Genomic DNA, 19377 nt, shown 5'->3' on the forward strand with positions numbered 1-19377 from the left:
TTTTCCCGCTCTGTTACCCTATGTTTTAGATATGTCTCTTGTAACTAGCCGATAGTTTTTAAAAAATTCAGACAACAATCTTTATCTTTTAACTGAAGCATTTAGTTCATTTACATTTAATGCAATTAATGACATACTTGAGTTAAAAAAAACTATTGTTTTTATACTTTCAATTAGTCTTGCCTGTTCTATTTAATTTTCCTTGCATTAATTGCTACCTTTCACAGTGCTTCCATCCCCCCACATCTACTTGTTTAGAAGTTATACACCCTATGTTTATTATTTTAATTATGTATTTTACTTCTATTAATTTAGGTTATCATATGCATATCTAACTTACTTATTAAAGCCTAATGACAATGAATAATTTTACCTTTCCCCTGGGGAACGCACAGAACTTCAAACATTTTTACTCCATTCGTCCTCCTCCCAGCTTATACTACCATCAAATATTTTATTTCTATCTGTTTTTTAAGCCCACCGGATGTCATGACTAGTTTAATACAATCAGTGCTCATTACATTTGCCCACACATTTACTATTTCTTTTTTAATACTTCTTTCAGCTCAGACCTTCCATCTGTGATCACTGTCCTTCTGCTCAAAGTATATGTTGTAGAATTTCCTTTAGTGAGGCTCTGCTGGTGGTAAATTCTGTTTGGGCTTTTTTTTTTTTTTTTTTTTTTGCGGTACGCGGACCTCTCACTGTTGTGGCCTCTCCCGTTGCGGAGCACAGGTTCCAGACGCACAGGTCCAGTGGCCATGGCTCACGGGCCCAGCCGCTCCGCGGCATGTGGGATCTTCCCGGACCGGGGCACGAACCCGTGTCCCCTAGCATCGGCAGGCGGACTCTCAACCACTGAGCCACCAGGGAAGCCCCTGTTTTGGCTTATTTTTAAATGTCTTTATTTCCCCTTCATTCTTGTAATATAGTTTTCTGGGTATGGCATTTTTTTAGCATGTTGAAGTTTTTATTACAGTCTCCTCCAGCTTCCATTGTTGGTATTTCTCTGGCTTCTTTAAAGGATTTCTCTTTTTCCTGTGATGTGTCTGGGCATAGATTTCTGATTTTTCCCACTTAGGAGTCGTCGTGCTTCTAGAATCTATGGATTAAGGTTTTTAGTTATGGAAAATTCTCTGCCATTATTTTTTCAAATACTGCCTCTCCTCCATTCTCTCTAGTTTTTCTCTCTGAGTAGAGTTATGCTAAACCTTTACACACTGCATTCCAGATCTCTTAGCTTCAATTTCATATTTTCTCTGTGCTCCAGTCTAGGTAATTTTTCCAGTCAATATTTTAGTTCACCATTTCTGTCTTCAGCTATATTTAATCTGTAGTTTAAACCACCCATTGAGACAGTATCAGCGGTTGTATTTATTTTTAGTTCTGTTTTTAATTCTCAGATTATTGTGCTCATTGTTGATAGTCTTATTTTCTGTTCATTTTTTTGCTTCTATCTTTTTTTTTTGAAGATTCATATTATTGTATATTCTCTCTTATCAGTAATACCTATAATCCTTAAAGGTTTAACTTTGTTCTTTCTTGTTTCTTCTGAGTCTTGTTCGTGGTAACTTGTTCCTTTGTGTGTTTGGTGATTATTATTGTGTTACTCTTTGACTGTACTTGTTAGTCTGTGCGACTCCTGTAGGTCTGGGTTGAGGACGCTTTATGCATAGATGACTTATGTGCTTTTGCTGGTTAACCGAGGCGCTACTATACTGAAATATCTTCTAGGCTTGGTGTTTCCCAGTCACGATAGTTGAATAAATTCAAATCTCAATTCCTTCTAAAGGAGATCTCTAGAAACAAATTCTTGAGGTAGGGGTGTGGTAGAGGCTATTACTGTTACTGCTATTACCATTGCTGTTACTATTGATTTCTGTTCATCTGCTACTGTGGTGAGGAATGGTTTCCTTGTGGGCTTGCTCTGATGGCTACCAGGTTTTGTTTCGGGGACTGTCTTTCACTGATGATGTACCACCTTCAGGAGGGCCAGATTTAAGCAAGGACCTCAGGTGCATTTTCTCCATTTGCCTAAGTCCAAGGATTCAAGTTCATTTCCAGCTCCCCAAACTCTAGCTTGCTGGCTTATTGTCACCCTGAGCCCTCTTGCCGATTTCTTCCCACTCTGCTCTGGTTTCAGATTTGCTCCTTCTTCTACTTCCCCCTCCTCCTGCCCTCCCCTGCCTCTCTTCATCCCCTACCTCCCCCCTTCCCCCTCCCCTGTCCTCCCCCTACTCCACCCCCTTGGGTTTCTCTTACTTTCCTGTGAGCTCAGCCGCGCATTTGAAAACATATTGTTACAATTCATCCAGCGTTTAGGAGTTTTGAAGTAGGAAGGCTATTTAGAATATCTTATTCACAATATTGCAAGAGCAGAAGTCTACCTTTCTCTTAATTTGCAACTCTCAAATTATAGTGCCTTTTTTCTTGCAAGTTAACACCTCTTCTCCCGTTCTTGACCTTGTCTCTGCCTACCTCCTCTGAAACCTGGTTTTATTATGTCTCTCACAAGTCTATTTCACCTTCAACCTTTCTTCCCTTCTGTATTCAAATACCCTTGGGTCTCCTCCCTCCCAAGATAATCTTCCCACAAATCTGTTACCTCTCAAACTACTATTATCTCCCATTTATTTAATTAATCAGTAAATATTATTATAAATTTGTTATGTACCAGGAACTACACTGGGCTTTAGATGTTGTCACATAAGACAGTTAAGGTCCCTTCCAGAATTGGAACTCAGGTTTGTCCGACCCTGAGGTCTAGAATCTTTCTACTACAGCTCATTTCATGACTTAAGAATGGTCAGATGTATTGATATATTAACTTCAGAAGCAAATATTTAAAGAATACCTACTGTGTACCAGGTAATCTTCTAGGGGTTATGATACAACAGGAAGAAAGGGTGAAACATGACCCTCACTCTCATGGAGCTCGTGGTGAGCAGTTAAACAGAGGAGATATACAGGGTACCAGGAAATGATATAATAGAGAGATGTGATCTATTCTGGGGGTCAGAAAAGGCATCCCCAAGAAGTAACAAACTCACAGGGAGTGGTCAACCCTCTCTGCTTATACTTCCTCACTACTGGTTCAGCTTCATCTTGTCGCTAAAATGCTATCTTGAGGATTTGTAATGACCCCCAAATATCTGAATCATGGCTGTTTTCCACATCTCTTTTTTTTTTTTTTTTTGATGCGGACCATTTTTAAAGTCTTTATTGAATTTGTTACAATATACATGCCTTGAAGGTAAGGAATGCTTTGTATTTATCTTTTTGTATCCTATAGGCTTGCTACTCAGTGTGGTCCAAGGCCCAGCAGCATTGAGTATGTCACCTGGGTGCTTATTAGGGATGTGCAATCCCGGATCCCACCCCAGAAGTACTGAACAGTTTGGCACATAGTGAGTACGTGGTAAATGTTTGCTGTCTTGAATTACCCGGAATAGGCAGTACAGCAGAATAGATTAGTGCTTTTTCCACCTCCCTCAGGGATGCAGCTCTTCAAATTGCTTCCTGCATCTTTTTTGCAATAAACAATAGGACTCACTGAGTCAAGACTGAGTCAGAACACAGGATTAGGTGCACTGGGGAGATATCAGAAAGCAGGAACACTTCTCTGGAAGAATTTGAAATCTAACTCAGCCGACGAGACAGGCTCGCTGGGAGGATCATCTGAGTTTGGGGTGACTAGATAATAGCCTGGTTACAGAACAATTCTGCCAAGATATGCAAAGCCCCCCACCACCTGTGGAGGCTGCAGCACAACGAGGAATGTTTCTCTCTCTCCTTCTGGAGTTTTGGGCACCTCTCCTCTTGAACAGTTTGACTTCTTCAGAATCCTAGGAGGGAGATATTGATCAGGAGTATTGCCTGGTACCGTTAGTCGCCCCAGTGTAAGGGACTGCCCTGAATTTGTGCACATCAAGTCAATGAATAGGATTATCTGTCAGACATTTTCTTGTTCCACACTTGATGGTACAGTCTATGTACATAGGCCATTCCTGGCTTTCACTGACAGAGAGAAAATGTTCATTTAATCAGTAATTATTTTTAAAACATTTATTTAAACACATTTAAACCACTTCATTCTGAAAAGGGTTTGAGACAGTTTACAACATTAACATCTATGTGACTCATATGTGAGGAAAATAGAAATGGCAAATTTTAGAACCTAAGTCTATAGAAAGAACAACACTTATACATAGGCATTCTGAATGCATCCATATACGAGGCATAAATATTTTTATAGATGAAAGAATATTTGTGTGGAAATTTAAGTCAAAGTAGGTACTTCAAAACAGTTCATGCTTGTTGCTGGTGTGATCACAGGAAAATACACTTAGGCCCTTCTGCAGCTGGGGCACTTTAATGGGAAAATTTCAGACAGACTGAAACAACCACTTGGAGATTACGCCTGTAGAAGCCATATTCCTTCCTTCATTCACTTACCCGTTCCTCTATCTACCCAAACATGTAGTCAACAAAAATGTATCAAGTACCCAATTACTGGGGCTCCAAATGAGAACAAGTAAGTTTTGGATATCACATATGTGCTTTTTGTTATAAATATGACCAGTAAGAAAGGTGAAAAAATAAGCCAACTAGTTATTTGATGTGCAAACAGCTAAAGTTTGATGTATGAAATGACTGATCTTTTTCTCCTGTTGAGATGATTGGCCTCATATGGTCACCAAGATAACCTTCCTTGGGTTGCTGTTTTTATTGTTACCTTTTAAGATGGCTCCCTTAACTGTTTTTCTCAGTGTCATGGCTCTATCTCAATATTAGCAGAGACATTTCCATCTTTCATTGCCTGATATCCCCAAGTATCTCCAATTAACTTGTGGAAGGTTGTGACTTTTTTTTTTTTTTTTTTTTTTACCATTTTTCATACCACAGAACTCATTTTCAATGGCTGTGTTTCTTAAATAACCACACGACATTTTTTGAGAGAGGAGATAAGTAGGGCATCAAATAAAATAACAACAAGATAAGGTGCTGTACTCTAAAAGATTGGAAATTACTCATGTTATCTTTTTAGAGTCAGCTTCCATCCACGACCCTCTCTCTCTCCTTTTTTCTCTGTCAAAAAAATCACAGCCTGACCCCGTCTGTAAACAATGAATATGTTACTCTAAATTCAATAATATTTCAGCTTAGAAAATAATAAGCAATCACTTCTTTGTTGTTAATCACTTGCCCTACTTAATTCATTCATTATATTCTGAAGCTCTGAGATTAAGCCCCCAGGCTGGAGAGCTTCATATGAATCTTTTCTTTTTATCTATTCTAAGTTAGATTAAGTCTAGGTCCTGTTTAATGAGGTGCCACTTGCTAGGTTTTCATGCAGAAAGAATTCCTCATCCTCAATGGTATGTATATACAAAATAAATTATCATTTAAAAAAAATTTCTGTCTACTGCTTCCTGTAGGAATGGCTCACTATAAGCTCCCTGGGATCTGGGCAGCTGGATTTCTCTGATTTGGATTTTTTCTCCTTTCATGAAAACCATATCTTGTTTTTCATTATATTTCGGGGGTGTGAGATCATGAAGTGATTTCTAGATAGCATTAAGCACCGTGCCGTGATGAACATGGGGAAGGGGGTATGGATATCAGAAATGAGCCAAGTTATGGGACGTCCCATGCTCCAGGCCATTTGTACACTTTTTGGTATAACTTGCTTTAAAATGGGTGCAACTAGTTCGTGTTTCTGCCCCGAATCCTCTCATATGTGTGTGTGTGTGTGTGTGTGTGTGTGCGTGTGCATGATTGTAACACAGAGTCCGTAATTGGATTTCCCCTTAAATGCTGCCCTTTGCTGAACATCCCGGCTCCAGACTAAAACTGCACACACGGGAGTGTTTCCAGTGTGTACTGCATTATGTCGAAGACTAGACTCATAAGGCTCTATCATCACAACCGAGAGTCACTCTCCTAGCACAACTGACGTGTTCAGTGCGGCTGCTGAGATAACGGTATTACTTCCCCATGGGCCTGCTTGGCTAGACCGGGACTCAGCAGCCCCATAGTAAGGCTGGAAGTAGTCAGGGGGACAGGAAAAAGGAGACAGAAAACAGAGAGCAAAAGGTCCCATGGGAGGCAACAAGACACCAGTAGTGCCAGCCGTAACCCCAATGGCGCCATTCCCAGACCATTCTAGCCAGCCTGGATCTTCAAGTCTGCTTATTGGGACCAATTAATGTGTTTGGTAAGAACCCACTAGGGATGAGGCCGGCGGCTTGGGTGATGTTATCATATGGTCCTCTTGGCTTTGTATAAAGGAAAAATCATTTCCACACACTGCTACTGCCACTAATCACCAACTAAGAAAACCAAGACTAAGTGCGAATGGCAGAGTGCAGCTTACTACTGACAGCTGCAAATCAAACCTGAAGCAGGTTATATATGATTAAAGACTATTCTCACAAATAATTGTAAAAGAACACATGGACTTTACCAGGTTTGATATTCGGCTGTTTTTACAGTTCTGTCCTAACAATGGCATTCTAGAACAGTGCTTCCTGAACTTTTTCATGCCATGGACCAACTAGACTGTAATAATGTCTGTTCATTCTCCTTGGGTAACCAGAAGAGGCTGTACATGATTGGAAAAGACAGGCCTAGGGGCTCTGGCTGGCCCAGGTCTCCCCCAGCCACCATGAAGACTGAAGGGATCAAAACAGGGCACTGTAACCACTAGTTGGATGAGCTCTGTTCTAGAGCACTTCACCAAAATGGGGTTCTACCACTTCATTCTGAAATCGATTTTGAAGGGATTACTCTACCAAGCATATTGATCTATTTAACCTTCTGGCTTGTGTGTGTGTGTGTATTTCTGTGAGTACGTTTTTATTTTTCCGTTAAATCATTCCTCTTTCAAATTTGTACTTCCAAGACTGAGTCAGTCATGAGGTTTATTGCCCCAAGGAAGGAGAGGGTAAAACCTGCCCAAAACAAAGAGGTTGTTGATCAGCTTGAAGTCTCAAAATTGATTATTTTGAGACCACAGAAAGACCACTGTTTTGAAAGCCCCACTCTGTTGAGAGAGAAAATGATTTCCTAAATCCCTTTAGCTCTCATTTAACATATGACAAACTGGTCACAGCTGACTAGATCATGGATGTTTACTAGATTCTTAAAATAGAACTCAGGATATGAGAAAAGAAGTAGAAACTCTGTTCCGTCTGGTCCTGGTGGGTAGGGGAAAGAAGGAGAGGGAAGGAGGGGAAGGAATTCAGGTGCTGGGGTCTTTATTTTCCCTCTCTTTGGGGATGCAGGTTAGAGTAAGGAGGTTATTTGGATCTTTCCAGGTTGATGTGAAGGAGCCTGAAAACACAGGAGGCAGAGGGACAAGGTATACTTGTCATAGTTTTGAGAGGCCTCAGACCTCTTGTCGGAGTCACAGTGCAGCACTGCAAGTTTCCTATACCCGAGTGAGGGAGTGAGGACAGGTTGAGAATGCCTGGAGCTAGAACAAAATTGACTCTGTGAATGAGGACTCAAGTCTGAAGGGGAACGACGATGGACTCTGCTGCTGGCTATGAGCTGGTTGGCCCAAAATGTCAGATGGAACTCACTCTACCTTAGTAGATGTCACCAGTCCAAGGAGCCGAACAGAGTGCTCTGCTGTAGATATCAGCTAGGATCTAGGGGACACTGTATGGACCCCCAGACTCTTTCTTTGCTACTGCTATCATGAGTATGGCAGAAAGGCTCTAAGATGGTCCCCCATGATCCCCAGCTGCTGGTGTTCACAACCTTGTATAATACCCTGCACTTGAGTGTGGGTGGGACCTGTGATTTGCTTCTATCCAACTTGATAGAATGGGGATGCTGCTCCCATGATAATGTCAAAGATGAAGTGATGCCACTGCTATGATAATGCTATATTACATAAGACTTCATCTTGCAGACTGTCTCTAGTCTCTTATTCTCTGTTGCTGACTTGGAAGAAGCAAGCTGTCATCAATTGTACTGCCCCAAAGAAGTAAATTCTGACAACAGCCTGAATGATCTTGGAAGTGGATCCTTCCCCAGTCGAGCCTCCAGATGAGGAGAAACCTTAGTTGTAGCCTTAAGGAACACCTTAATTGCAGTCTTGTGAGATCCTGAGCAAAGGACCCAGTTAAGCTGTACCCAGACCTCTGACCCACAGAAACAGTGAAATAATGAATGTGTGTTGTTTTAAGCCCCTGAGGTTGTGGCATTTTGTTACACAGTATAGAAAACAAATATGCATAGCATCACATAATCCTCAGCCCCCTTACACACCGTCTTTAAGAGAAGGAGAGGAGGAGAGAATCTAGAAGACCCAAGAGAGACTGAGTTAAGAAGCAACCATTAACATCAGAGGAGACTGGATCAGACTGAGTTTACTCAACTGCAGGAAATTTGTTGGAATATCCAGGAATGTGGGGTGGTTAGAATCATGGGGAAGTTTATAGACTCCAGAGAAATATGGCACATTTTTGTACATCTGAGTCTAGTGGGGGTAAGTTAGTAATACACACACACACACACACACACACACTTCAGACACAATATTAACATTATCTTGGAATTTATATCCCAAGTCATTTAGGGGGTTGCCATCCTCCTTGGATTCAGAGTGTTCATGTCTAGGATACCTCTTTACTATAACCTGATGTTAAATAGAGATCAACCTGTGAACATCAAGGAGAATGAAATAGATTAAAGAGCCCCATAAACATCCTGTTTCTTTGAACACAGTTCAATAAAATGAATAAAGCCGAGTATCGATGGCTTTTGTTTGTGAGGTTTGGACTGCTCAGTATAATGTGCCCCCATTTGAGAAATTGTATCTTCATTTGTAAGAAACCTTAAGATATGGAGAGAGCATTAAAATGGCCCCGTTGATTAATTACACTTGGATGGAGTTCAGATTTGTTCATGGCAATGCATCTGGGAAACAGTACCCAGTGACAGAGTTCAGGCATCCTTCGGCAGTCGTGTGGCTCGTGTTGACAGTGTGAAATGAAGGCTTTGCCCTCTGACAGGGAAACCAGAATAGATCACGGGTAGAGTTCAAGAGACTGTTCACTTGGGCGTCCCTCGGCAGACTTGGATTTCTCCAAGAATATAGGCACTGATGGAGTTTTGTTAGATTCTGGCAAAATGAAGGTTGGCACAGTGTTTGGTTTTCCTTCCCAGCTCTGCCAGAGCCAATCATTCCTGAATAGCAACCTCCCTGTCACTTTTCAGCAGGATCGCACCCTTGTAGGGTGCCAGATTCGATGCCTCCCTGACACCTCGCTTAGTGTGGACAAGATCACTGACTTCCCATCCCATCCCTGTGATACCTGAGGAGAGATTCATCTCCAAACTCCTCAAGTGATGATCCAGCACTCCAGTGAGCCCTGGACTAAGAAAATGTCTCTGGGCAAAGCATTGCCTAGAAGGAAACAAAAGGATGTATTGTTGTCCTTCCAGAAATGGACATGAAGATGAGGTAGAAGGATTCCATTGTGGAGGATGAGGTTTGGCAGTGGCTACACCAGCAGCTGGCAACAACATGGGGTGGCAAGCCATGGGTGCAGCCCGGGGCCTTTAGTACAACAGAGCAAGGGGAGGATAAATCAAGCACCGGGTCGTGTTGTGAGGTTCTTCTCCCTTCTGGTTCGTTTTCAACAAAGTTAAATAATCAACTGCTAAATTTGATTTTTCTCACAGTTGCACACACCACTGGTGCACAGTAGGTACGCCCTGAGTTCTGTTGATTTCCTCAAAAATAGTGCCTTGAAAGAGAAAATGGTCCTGTTGAGACAGTGTGATGGTAAGAAAGAGCTTCCTTTAACACATTTGAAGTGCGATGGATTGATTTATTTTTTACATGAAAAGGTTTAAGTTAGGGAGGGTAGGCATGAAGGTAGGGAAAGGAGAATTCCTTATATCTATGTGTCTGTGTCCATGTCCGTGTCCGTGTGTGTGTGTGTGTGTGTGTGTGCGCGCGTGTGCGTGTGTGTGTGTGCGCGCGTGTGCGTGTGCGCGTGCGCGTGTCTGTTCTTAAAACAGCTACACTGGTTCGGCTATTGCCCCATTCATATATTATCCTTCCTAGAGCTGAAGCAATCTGTTTGTTCAGGAGGAATAGCAAAGGCTTTGCATCACTCTGCATCTGGGTACTGTATTGGCGGCGCTGTGCAGGAGGCCTGCTTCCCACTGACTTCTTCAGAGAAAAGAACAGTAACATTTCAGCTCCACAGTGGGCTGTTATCAAATATTTTGAACTGTAATCTTGTAATTACTATTAATGTTGCATTAAAAGATTATTTAATGAAGGAGATCATGCCGGGAACAAGCGTTATAATGGCTCCAAGCTGCCTGCCTTTCACATGCCTGGAAGAATTCCCTGCTCTTGTGGAAAGCGAAGACGAGCCAGTCCTAAACAATAGGCTTCATACTAAATGTGTTAAGACCTGTGGTGCTTTTGGCAAACACACACACACACACACACACTCACACACACACACACACACACACACACACACACACACAGACACACACACGTCCCTTGAAGACATGAATAAAAAATTGATAGCGGTGGCTCAAGGCAAGTCGAGCAGAAGTTCTAGCTTCAAATACCACAGTGTTTAATCCGAGGCCGTGGAGTCAAAACTTCCCATGGAGAAACTCGGTGGAGTCTGTCTTCAGGTGTGTTTTATCTGGAGAAGGATTTCCCCAGCTCATCTCCTACCAGTTTCCGGGTCCTGTTTTTTTTCAGAGCTGGGTTTTCAGCCATGGCCATGTGTCTTACAGAGAAATTGGGTGACAAAGCAAGGAAATCGCCCAGTTGCCAACTAGTAGAGGTGCTTATTTGTGCTTATTTGGGTTCCGTTTGGGGCAAAATGGCTTTTTAGGACATATATTTCATCAGTGCAGTCTACAGTCCTTGTTTGGGAAACTCAGTTGAACATTCGCCTGTGCAGGTCGAGAAACAGAATTTCTGCAGACCAAACAGGGAGTTTGGTTTCTGTAAGCAAGTCCTCCGAACACCAAGAGCTTGTCTGTCGGCACCAAGGGAAAGGGACTGTCCTTTACTGAACACTTACATGTTCAGTAGCTGAGCTCAGCGCTGTGCACATAGCTGCCAAGTGCAGGGCTTCTTAGCTTCGGCCCTGTTGACGTCTGGGGTTGGATGACACTTTGTTGTGAGGAGGTGTCATGTGCCTTGTAGGCTATTGAGTGGCGTCCTTGACCTTCATCCACTAGATGCCTGTAGCACCCCCTGCCCAGTATGACAACCAAAAATGTCTCCAGACATTGTCCCCTAGTGGGGGTAGCAAATTTGTCCCCAGTGGAGAACCACTGCTCTAGTATGGTCCTCCAATCCTTTGTAGCAGGTGCCATTATTCTCCGCATTTTCCAGATGGGGAAGCTGAAACTCTAAGAGGTGGTGACTCACCAAGAGGACACCACTCGTGTGTGGCAGAGTCCCCAGCTCCTTCAGCTCTGCTGGGGTCTCCAGGTCATTAGGTCATGAGACTAGCAGAGTGGGCCTGAGCATCAGCTTTCGGCCACCTGGGAAGTAGGTCAGTTCGCAGGTTGAGGCCTGAGTTTTGTCCAGTGGAGTTGAGGTGACTGTCGCTTTAAAGGGAGAGTAGTAGAATTAGGGCTAGAAGCTTGAGGTCCTTCCCAGGACTGTCTGCTTCATATTTAGCAGTGGCCATCATCATCACGGTCATCATCATTGGGATGGAAGAGATTTCAGATTTTGAGGATGAATTCCTTTCTCGAGCTAAGCCCCACTATCTTTCTGGATGTCTGGGATTCACCTAGAGCCAAATAGAAAGAAGAGGGGTGAGGCCTCAGGAGGACTGGGTTCTAATCCTGTGTGACTTCGGGCAAGGCCTTGCCCCCCTCCCTGGACCTCATTTGCACATGTGTATAAGGACAGGGTTAGATTGATCTCCAAAGGTCATTTCAGCTCTAACCCTCTTACAAGAAGGCTTAGCCAGTATTAACTGTAGCTTGTGTTATGTGCCCTTGGCATCCCGCATTCCTGGCTTACTGGCTATGGATTGGGTGAATGCCTTGGGGAAGACTTATTACAGAGGGGCTCAGGGATACCTTCCTTCAGCAGGACCTAGGCACCGTCCAGTTCTAAGGGGAAATGCACAGAGAGGGAAATTCTGTGTCACTGCTTGTTTTAAAAACCATTGCTATCAACCTGGGGAAATGCCACTGATTTGGTGTCATGAAAAGAGTATAAAAAGTTTTCCTCACAGTGTTATGGTTTTTATTAGGGTGCTGGGGAAAGAACAACAGAGCATTCCTTATTATATATCTTCAGGTCAGAATTTTATTGCTTTTGGCCAAAGGCCATTGCAAGACTCATAGAGCAAAGGGTAGATACAATGTGATTTTTAAAAAGAAATTATAAAGATCAAAACAGAATTAAGGGGCTTCCCTGGTGGCGCAGTGGTTGAGAGTCCGCCTGCCGATGCAGGGGACATGGGTTCGTGCCCCGGTCTGGGAAGGTCCCACATGCCACGGAGCGGCTGCGCCCGTGAGCCATGGCCGGAGGGTCTGCGCGTCCGGAGCCTGTGCTCCGCAACGGGAGAGGCCACAGCAGTGAGAGGCCCGCGTACCGCAAAAAAAAACAAAAAACCCCCCCCCCCCCCCAAAACAGAATTAAGTTACAGTGAAATCTCTGAGTGTAAGAGCTGGCCACATTTTAGCATTGTTTTCAGGAAAGGAATCAGTACCCTCCGCTGTTTTAACTAGGGTCTACAATAGCTTATGCTTTGGTAAGTGAAGAATTCAATACAAATAGGCACTTGAAATATATGCCTGCAAAATATAGTGAGTGGTTAAAATTATCCCCCAGACTTTTGGGTTATTTCCAGAAACAGATCATTTTGTGCACAGCCAGGGGCTTCACCCACATGTGCCGGTTTCCAGGCTAGGAGATTCTGGCCGGCACTGTCTTCAGTTATGGAAGTGAGTGGGCTTTGGAAATAGAGTTCTATAAAGCAGTGGTCCTCCACCTTGACTGCTCATCTGAACCCCCTGGGGAGCTTTAGAAAATATTGTTGCCTGGGTCCCACTACCTGCGATTCTGACTTCATTGGCCTGGCACGTGGCCTGGGCATCTGAACAGCCAACGTTAAGATTTGTATCGATACTATGAAGCTTTGTCTCTGAAAGGTAAGTTTTCCCAAGTGATTCCTTTTCATTATTCCACAGCCACCTGGGAGATGGTACATGGCATGGTAATAGTTCTGGGCACATAATAAGTACTGAGTTAATGTGTGTTCCATCTGAATCTGAATCTAGAAGAATTATACCTCTCAAAGAGCAAGGTCATCAAACGGAGTATCTGATCAAAGATCTCTTCGTATAGATTCTCTTTGCTTCCACTTCTCACCTCAACTCCACTTCTATACGTGCAGTTGTCCAATGGACACCCCCTTACATGTCCTACGGGGACCTCACATTCCATATGCTTGAGCCCCAACTCGCCAACATTCTCCTCAAAACCTTTCTTTTTTTCGGTTCTCCATTGGCAGTGAGAGACGCCACCATTCAACCAACATCTAACTCCTCTCTTTACTCTCTCTCAACTCTCACATCCATTCAGCCAGAGCCTTTTAAATTCCACATTAGAAATGCCTCTGTAGTCTGTCTTCTCCCTTCTTTCTTCTTTTTTTTCTCTATCACCGTTATCACTGCTTTAATATAGGCACCTCTCCTCCCTTGTTGGTGGAGTCCCTGGAGATCACATCTCTGGCTGTTCATTAGAACCATCTGGGGGAACTTTGAAACCATTGTATTGACTGAGGTCACCTCCAGATACTAGTTTCAAATGCTCTGAGATGGGTTGGCAAATAGGCATGTTTTTGAAAACTCCCTACTTTCTAACACGTGGCCAGCGTTGAGGATCTCTGAGTCTTGTAAACTTCTCTTAACAGCCTCCCTGCCTCCAGACATGTATATTCTGTTACCTTCTGATATAATCTTAGGAAATTGCCATTTAAGCTCTTCAGTGTCTACTCATGACCTCTCTGGTAAAGTCCCCACTCCTTTGCAAGGCACTGATGGTCCTTGGAGATCTGGTCCCAGCCAACTTTTGTGTCCCATCCCTTACCATTTCCTTTTTGCATTCTACTCCATGGGCTCACATACCTCTGAGTTTGTTCCTGCTGTTCCCTCTCCCCGAGTGCCTTTTCATCCTTCTCTGCTCAACCTTTCTTTTAGTAATGATCATATTGAAGACTAATTAAAATAGCTTATGTGTTTGTTTCCTCACCTCTCTCCACCCCAACTGGTTGTGATCTCTTTGAGGACAGGGGCCGTGTTGTATTCACTTTGTATCCCCACTGCCTGGGTTACTGCGTTGTGCACTGTAGAGATTCAATAAATTGATTCAACTAATAGGCTAGTGCCTGCTTTGACCCTGTAAATCAAAGAAAATAGAATAGAATTGACACAACACAAATTATTTATAAAATTTGTGCTTCCTATTGTGAAGCTGAAGCCAACATAAATTTGAGACCTAGTTCTCGAGGGAAAAGGGCAGTTTCTTTAAGTGTTTTATTATGGTCCCACGAATACAGTCTGATGCAAATCCAAAATGACTGAATTAGTGCCTCCGAGGTACTGCGAGGTGGTGGTGTTGGTAAATACAGGTGTTTTTCGGAGACTTTTTTGTAACGTTTCCAGGTTTGCACTCTGTTTATTGTCCCAATCCCATTCCTTTGTTCAGATAGAATTTGGGTCACTAAATTACACTGTGGAAGAGTTTTAGAGGAAGATCGATTAAGTGGCCCCCTTTGGTGCAAGAGTGTTTCTCTCTGGCTCCTACAGCTTTAGTGACTGTGGCCTTTAATGTCTTAGTATGTCATTTCCAGAAAGTGCTTAGTTAAAATAAATACCTAGCTATTTAAATACCCAGTACCAATCAATTGACTGATAATATAGAGCCCATCAAATTGCTGGTTTGCCCCCTCCCAAGCATCAGTTTTCTTTTTGGATAATTAATATTTAATGATGATTCTTTAAGTGAGTCATACCATCTAGAGATACACACACACACACACGCACACACACGCACACACACGTATATTGAGGCTAAGTGAATGTTTTTAGATATATTTACACCACTCCTCATTTTACAGAGGACTTGAGGCAACTTATAAGAGGACAGAAAATTACATAAAAACTAGGAAAAAATTTGAGGATTATAAAGGTTACAAGCTGTTACAAAATATTGGCAAACACAGGGACAGAGATTCTAGATAGAACTGAGTCAGGAAAAGCACTGAGCAAGAGAGCTTTTGACAATTTGGCATTAGATGGTTATCCTGGATCTTATAGAATAAATGTATGCTGTCTATTTTATAAAATATTTATTAAGAAGGAAAAAGTTTCACGACTCATTAGTCTGTACCTTTTTGATTTACAGATTAAAATTGTAAACAAGGATCATTAGCAGAGTATCCATTCGGGCTATTTCTAGGATCCCATGTCCAAGCAACAAGTTGCAGCACTCTCCAGTGCTACATTGGCAGGACAGTCCAGGACCCGGGAATACCTCACTTTTTAAGAAAATAGAAATAGGCAGGAGAAAAGTCACCAGGAACAGCCACTGCAGTACATAAACTGAAAAATAAACGCAGGCCTAAAACTTTAAAGTTTATTGCTTACATACAACAGTGATTTAGAAACTGTATGGAGGTAATCAAATACCCTGTAATCTGATTTCAAGATTAAGTAGGTCATTAAGGTGAAGGTTGAATAGAAGGGGGACTAAGATATGCCCTTGCTTCACCCCTTGGTCAAAGAACTGGAAATTCCTGCCTTTATTTTATCAAGGGTGCCAGTGAGAACCTGCTGAAGCAGAAGGAAGAGATGCCCATCAATGATGGGGCAAGGCTGCAGGGCTGGAGCTGATTTCTGGCGGCGGAGCCAAAGGCTGCAGCGAAATCTTCAAATGCAGCAGAGTCGTGTTTAATAGGGCTTCATGTACTTTGTTGCACAAAAAGACAAAGAATAGTTTTATTATGTATAAAATTCTATGGGCACTGAGAGCAAGTCATGCTAAACTGAACTTAATGTCTTAAACGTCTATTTAAAAAGAGTTTAAAAGGCTATTACTAGATTCTTAGGTCAGGGGAATGCTATAGATGTAAAACATCAGGTTCTCTGCACTGTGTTTGATATTTCTTCATTCAGCAAATATTTATTAAGTGATTACTATCTGTGCCACGTGCTGTTCTAGGCGCTAGGGGTACAGCGGCGGACAAAGCAGTGCAAAATCCATGTTTCTTGGAGCTGACATTCCAGCGGGAAAGAGAGAAAACAATCAACTGAACAACTAAATCTTATGTCTGCTGATGTTAAGTGCTGGGGGCTAGAGGGACCACAGGGGCCTGGGGATGGAGCAGGGATATTATTTAACATAGGATGACTGGGGCAGGCCCCTCTATTTTTTTTATAGTCAATCTATTTTTTTAATTGATGTAGAGTTGATATACAATATTTTATATGTTACAGGTGTACAGTACAGTGATATACAATTTTTTTTGGTCAATCCCAAACTCCCTAACTATCCCTCCCCCCCACCCTTCCCCCCCAGTAACCATAAGTCGTTCTCTGAGTCTGTGAGTCCATTTCTGTTTTGTAAATAAGTTCATTTGTATCATTTATTTTTAGATTCCCCATATAAATGATACCATACAATATTTCTCTTTCTCTGTCTGACTTACTGCACTCAGTATGAGAATCTCTAGGTCCATCCATGTTGCTGCAAATGGCATTATTTCATTCTTTGTAATGGCTGAGTAATATTCCATTGTGTATATGTACCACAACTTCTTTATCCATTTCTCTGTTAATGGAAATGTAGGTTGCTTCCTTGTCTTGGCAATTGTAAACAGAGCTGCAATGAATATTGGGGTGCACGTATCTTTTTGGACCACGTTTTTCTACAGATATATGCCCAGGAATGGGATTGCAGGATCATATGGTAGTTCTATTTTTAGTTTTTTAAGGAACCTCAATACCGTTCTCCATAGTGGCTGTATCAATTTACATTCCCACCAACAGTGCAAGAGGGTTCCCTTTTCTCCACACCCTCTCCAGCATTTGTTGTTTGTAGACTTTTTGATGATGGCCATTCCGACTGCTATGAGGTGATATCTCATTGTAGTTTTGATTGGCATTTCTCTAATAATTAGCGATGTTGAACATCTTTTCATGTGCCTCGGCCTTCTGCATGTCTTCTTTGGAGAAATGTCTATTTAGGTCTTTTCAGGCCCCTCTATTAAGGTGATTGTGAGCTGAGATCTGAAGGAAGGGAGAGAATAAGCCGTGTGTCTGCCTGGGTAGAGCATCCAGGGCAGAGGGAACAGCAAGTGCAGAGGTCCTGAAGTATAAAGGCGTTTCTTTTTTTTTAAATTAATTAATTAATTAAATTTATTTTTTGGCTGCATTGGGTCTTCAATGCTGCGCGTGGGCTTTCTCTAGTTGCAGCGAGCAGGGGCTGTTCTTTGTTGCGGTGCGCGGGCTTCTCATTGTGGTGGCTTCTTTTGTTGTGGAGCATGGGCTCTAGGCGCACGGGCTTCAGTAGTTGTGGCACGTGGGCTCAGTAGTTGTGGTGCATGGGCTTAGTTGCTCCACGGCATGTGGGATCTTCCCGGACCAGGGCTCGAACCCGTGTCCCCTGCATTGGCAGGCGTATTCTTAACCACTGCACCACCAGGGAAGTCCCAAAGGTGGGTGTTTCAAAACTGGCAAGGAGGCCAGCATGCCTGGAGCTGAATGAGCCAGGAGGAGAGTGAAGGGAGAGGAGGACAGTGATGCCAGAGGATGGGAAGTAGGGGGCACGTAATGGTGTTCAGTCATGGTGAGGGCCTTGGAGTTTACTGTGAGCGGAACAGGAGGCTAGGGTCTCTTATGGCATCTCAAAGATGGAGAAATGAATACTGGATGGAAGTACAGTTCAGTAAGTTTCTGGCTAGTGGAGCCACTACAACCAAAGTGATGATTACTGGGTCAATGTAAAAGTGGAGGGAGATCTTTAAGTGGCATTCCCTGGAGCTCTGCACTTGGCCGCACCATCATATGTGATGTTTTCCTTTGACTTAGGTTAAATAATCATGGTTATGTTACTAATAGCTAATACTTCAATAGAACCTAGTGCAAGCCAAGCACAGTTCCAATTGCTTTACGTGTATCCACGCATTAAATTCTTACAACAGCTTTGTGAGTAAGCACTATTGTTTCCATCACTTAACCGGTGAGGCAGCGGAAGCACTGAAAGGCAAAATAAAGTTCCCAAGGTCACAAGGCAAGATGGTGGCCGGGTTCCGGAGTCCATACCAATCACCACACCATACTCTCAGTATAGAACACAGATATGTTCACCAAATTTCCAGATAAAACAGTGCTAGACTAAGTGATAATATGTTAGTTGACAGAAGCAGGGCTTATGTGAAAGACACTTTTACATTGTCATCTAGAACACAAAACATACACACATAATCTCCCAAACACAAGTTCTATGTAACAGTACTTACTTTTGCTATGTGAGATGTACTCTGATATCTTCTTTTCTAATTTTATTTTCTTTTAAAGAGGACATGACAACCAAATGAATTCCACATCACACTAATGGGTCCCAGCCCACAATTTGAAAAACACTGGCCTAGAGCAATGTGCTAGTGGAGCCTAATCCTCCCAGGATGCAAGATACCGCTTGCATTTGTCACCTGACCCATGAACACACACCTCCTGTCCAGGTATTTCCTGGGAATTGCATTCAGTAATCGAATAAAGAGGAGCTGATGAATGGACCGAGGGGAGAACAGCCTTTCGGCTCTATAGAAATTCCCCCCATGGAGTAGAGGGACAATGACCCGTTTTCTCGTCAGGGGAACCTAGCACAGCTGAGCCAGCGGGACGGCAGGAAGGTGAATTCTGTATCCAGCTGTGTAGCACAGTCCGGGCCATGGAATGTATTGTCCAGTCCAGTGTCAATGACGTTGCAGTTGTACTTGGTGGGAATTCCCCCAGGATTTTGGCAGTAGATCTGCTAACAGCCTAGTGTTCCATCCTTTCTTGAGTGTCTTTATAGGAATTTTAAGAGAGAAAGTGTATCAAGGGCTGATGATCTCAATTGCGATGTGGTAGATGATTTTTGCTGAAGTTCAGTATTTATTGTTGAATTTAGTAGTAGTATACTTTACTAGTTTTATATTCCAATTCCTTCCTTGCTTCCTTTCATTTCCTTCCCTTCCTCCCCCCTTCCTTCCTTCCTTCCTTCCCTCCTTCCTCCCTCCCTCCCTCCCTCCCTCCCTTCCCCCTTCCTTCCTTCCCTTCTTCCCTCCTCCCTCCCTCCCTTCCCTC

This window comes from Monodon monoceros, unplaced genomic scaffold, assembly GCF_005190385.1.
Source record: "Monodon monoceros isolate NGI ecotype Baffin Bay Population unplaced genomic scaffold, NGI_Narwhal_1 Super_Scaffold_22, whole genome shotgun sequence".
Classification (NCBI taxonomy): domain Eukaryota; kingdom Metazoa; phylum Chordata; class Mammalia; order Artiodactyla; family Monodontidae; genus Monodon; species Monodon monoceros.